Raw genomic sequence first — 4,962 nt, forward strand, 5'->3', positions numbered from 1 at the left:
TCACATCTACACAATCCGGCTTTCTAAGATAGGGAACCATGGAGAGTGTCAGGAAAGATAAGAGAGCGGGTGTGACACACAGAAACGGCTGTGAGCCAAACTTGAACCCTTGATTTCTGAAGCACATGGTGGAAGCTCAGCCAGCTGAGTCACCAGCGCTGCTTCCTTATACATCTCCTTGTTTTCCTCCTCTTCTCTCCATTATAAAAAAACACTGAATAGGAGTAAAACGCCTGAGTCCACATTCTTTTTGTTTGCTTGTAACTGGATCCAGACCAGCCAAAATCCCTCAAAAGACAGTTTATTTACCCAAAAGAAATAATTTCCATTGTTATCAGCAATTATGCAAATCCCCTAAGCCATTCCCAACATGTGGTCCCAGTTTTAAAAAATTCACAGCATTTTGTTTGAATTATAAAGATTTATGTACATGCTATTTTGCGGTTTTCCCTTTTTAACTCAAAGGAAAACATTACACTCACACAAAGAGCTCCCTTAGGGCAGATGAAGATGGCTCGGCTTTGTGTGAGCAATACTCAGTGGTCCAGAGTAGGAGTGAGATGAGTATGGGATGTTTATCTTTAAACCTCTTCACTCTATGATTAAGGCTCCCATCTGATTTCTCTGAGGCCTTTTCTTTGCAATCATGACATTTTGTTGTCGTGTCTGTCAAATCTTTCCACATGTAGTACATCACTCCCACAGCTCCCAACCAAATAGATTTAACGTCTTTAGCATCAACACACCTCTGACCCACAACGCCTCCCTCCCCCCCCCCTCCCACTTTCACTTACGTAAGGAGAGATTCCTGGGAATTGTTCAGACAAGGTTGCGACCCCATGTAGCTTCCTGTCAGACTCAACAAATTGCCTGTGATGAGAGAGCACCTCTGTTTTTCCAGCTGAGATGTGCCTGAAGAAAAGTTGGACAAATTTAAAAGGAAACCAGCAGAGAGCATGAATATTCTTTGCCCCCGAATCCAGCAGCTTTGTGTTTGTTGTAGGGATGTTCCTCGACCAAAGCAATTCTTTGTCGACTAACACTCGACCAATCGATCAGTTGATTGAATCGTAAAACTGTGTTTCTCCACAAAGAATAACACAGAAGCACCACTTTGAATCATGTGTTTACCAGAGATAAGTTTCTTGGATTTAGCATGAAAAAGCATGAAAAACAAAGACAAGTCGACTGAAGAAATCTGAGCACAAAATGAACGATTAGTCGACTTATCAACTATGAGGGAGCAGCCCGAGTCTGTTGCCCTTTTTCATGATTTGAAAGTGATTGTTACTCACATACCGGACAAATCAAGCCATCATCACAAATCATACCGATCATCGAAATTCATATAACAATCCAGTAATGACATAAATCAGTCACTGATCCGCTACACTGTTCACAATGGCCTCATACACCCACAGATCCGATCAAATCGCTCAACTCTACCTCTGTCGTAGAGATTTGGGAAACATGGCAACGACATCAAACGGGGAGTGAATGTCAAACATTTGTCTGCGAATCAAATCACAAGTAAACACACACAGTCGTCCCCCAGAAATACATGTATCTGTAGCGAGCTGCTTACATTTGTGAAACCATTTTCGCATCAGTTTTCCAGAGCATTTTCCAGATCTCTTCAATGGGAGTGAGTAAATTGGTATCATGTCACAGTCGATGAAAAACAAGAATGACACCCAGGTTGAAAATATAAAGAATTTCCCTCCATACCTAATATTTTGAGCATTTCAGGCAGGGCTGTTTTTATCTCCACTACTGAGCTACTGCTTCCCATTGATGCCTGTATATCATTGCATTTGTTTACATACATACAGTATAGCTTACAACTCTCCCCTTATAGACTGGAGAGTGAGACACATTGTCTGCCTACTCTGGTCATTGTTTAGGCTTCAGTGGCTTCACGGTTGATTCATGGTCTGGAATAAACACAGCAAGAAATACGACAGCAAAGAGAGAAATACGAGATGTACCATGCCAATAAAAGACAATAAAACAGATAAAATAACAGGCACATAAACACCGTCTCTCTACTTTGTTCCACTCCCTCATTGCCCTCTCTAACTGTGGTTTCTTGGCTGGAGTGATTATTAGTGATATTAGATCCGAAGCTGTAGTCTGTGTAGTCGCTCGCCCCCACAGGTCAGCAGAGTGCAGCCCTGCAGGAAGAGGCTGTCTGTGGGAGAGAGCAGACCAAAGCCACAATCAGGTTATTGCTTAGCCATGATTCACCCACACTTAATGATAAAACTCTCTCTCTCGTTCTGTGTTTCTTTTCATTAAATACTTCTTCCTTAGGCCTATGCATTTTTTGGTTTTTGTTTTCCAGTTATTCAGTTTGTCCGTGTCGAGGCAGATACAAGTGACAATGAGATCAGATTAATGGACACTGGGTGATAAATAAAAACAGATCTGATTTAGGAAGACGATAAGAAACTAATGCTGGGGTTCTACTCCTGCCATCAGCCACTGGAAAGTGCTTCCCTCCAAAATCAATGGAAGCTGATCACATTGTGTTCAAGCTGCAGATGCATTGTTTCACACGTGATGGAAACGTGCAAGCTCAAAAATTGCCAAGATTAAATTGACGACTGAAGCCCATTTTCATCTCCCTCGAGTGCTCTGAGCCAACAAAGATTCCTTTTGATTGTCTTGTTCTCCGGTTTATCGACTAAAATGAAAGTCATAAAAATCCATACAACCCATCATGCCCACTTAAAGAAAAGACCTGCAGTGCTATAAAGTGGCAAATCTTGGACAAAAAGCAAATTATTTCAAAGTTCTAGTTGCTACTGTATCGCACCAGTATATACAGGGAAATGTGACTTTTTGAAATACAAAAGGAAAGCATCTGGGCAAGTCGGAATGCGTAAGAAGCCTGAGAGACATGCAGAAGAGGTGTCCACTTTTCTGTTTCTCTGTTACCCACCTGAGCTGCTCTCTCTCTCTCCATGTTTGTTTTTCATGCACACACACTTCTGCACACACATCACTCCCCAAAGTTCAGGTCATTTCTTCTTGAGCTGTGCAACAATGAGGTGTGTTCTGTGGTCCGTTCAGTGGGCGTCTGTTTCAACGTATAAACAGTCTTTTCCCTGCCTGGAGGCCTTATCAGCAACTGGCCTTCCTCAGGATGTCTGCCAGCCCTGGCCCAGCCCCCCCCCCCCCCCCCCCACACACACACACACACACACACACACACACACACACACACACACACACACATCTTTCTCAGATACGTGTGTGCGGTATTTCTGGTCTGTGATGTACTTCTGTGGTTTCAATAGAATGTGTAATGACCTCTGATGCTATATATGATTTGTTATATACAATATTTACATGTTCTCAATGGAACGCTTGATTCATTGTTTTCTTCCATTAAACCGTCTTGGTAATGGATATTTGTTGTTATGTTGGACTTACAGAATTTGCTCAGGCAGTATTAAGAGATACGATACACCTTTAAATGGGTGGACGTAGTCTGGGACTGGATGATCAGTTGTTTTCTTAGTGCAGTGTCTTGTTGTCTGGAGAAATTCCAATTTACTGCTCAGTCAACAGTTTAAATGTCAGAAGCCGTACTTTGTTTCACTCCTGACCGATTTTTGACTCGAGTTTAACATTTAAAGTTTTACCTTTTGCTTCTCTCACTCCCACACACAAAGAGAGCCAATATTCACCTGCACACACAAGTGAAAATGTAACCTAAGAGAGGAATTATTTATTTATTTTCTGTATATAAAGAGAATTGAATCAGAGGACAATAAGCAGGCAGTGGTTCTCAAGCGTTATCCTCCTCCCTCTGACTCTATGTGCAGCAGGAATGAGAAAACAGAGCCATGAAAAAAGAAATCTTTTTGACAGGGGTGACGGCCAATGATATCGTCAGTCGGTGGTGCAAGGTTAGTCTCGACTATATATGGTCTTGAGCCGGAATTTTTCACTTCCAAGAAGAGATATTTGTGTGTGTATCCAAGCAATAATGTATTGCTTCAATAATACACATGCAAGGATGCCAGTATAAATTTAAATACGTTTGACATACGGGGTGAGCCAAAATATTTGCTAGATATTGTAAATCATGAAAATAATCTGTTTTAAAATCATATGCAGTATTTTGCTTGATATATGAGGAACGCTGTAAAACTATGAAAGCATGGCAAGCCTAAACAGTGATGCATTGCCAAATAGGATTTAACTGAAATGCTATGCCTCCCCAAGCAAAACATGGTCTCATTTATGAATGATTAAAGAAATGTGGAATTTAAAACACAAACACAGTTGCATTCGGCAAATGGGAATGCACCTTTTAAGGTTTAAAATTAGCTAATTCTCTGGGTGGACGGTTATTGCACGGACAATAACAGAAGGTACCCATCCTGAAGTTGAACATTGTGAGTTAATTACACTTTATACAGTATTTCTGTGCTCGTGTATTTAGTTCATTTGGACACAAAACTTTTTTTTTCCAGACGGCTTCAAGCTGTTGGATTTGATGTTGTTGGAGAACTGTGAGCTTTGCCAGTAAAGATGTACACCCACTCACACACATGCATACACACACTGCAGGATACACTTGCACAGATAATTGTGTATAAGTGTGTATTGGCTTTAATCTCAAGCTGCCGGTGTTCTGAAACTACAACAATAGCACACAAAGACCCAGCAGGCATTTCAATGATTAGCAGGAGAGTATTCCCTACAGTATAATGAAAATGTAAATTAATTGCGATTTCCAGAATTGGGATAAATTAAGAAAAAAAAGAACGCAAAGACAAATATTTGACAATGTAACCCGATCTGTGCATTTCTGCATATTACAAATACTTTATTTTGCTAAATGTTTCTTTGTAACTCCCACAGTTATAAAACACTTTGCATTTGACTCCAAGCTGTTGTGCTGAACTGTATGTTTACGAGCTGTGGAGTGCAGCAGTTAAAACATTT

This window comes from Pholis gunnellus (assembly GCF_910591455.1).
Source record: "Pholis gunnellus genome assembly, chromosome: 4".
Lineage (NCBI taxonomy): Eukaryota > Metazoa > Chordata > Actinopteri > Perciformes > Pholidae > Pholis > Pholis gunnellus.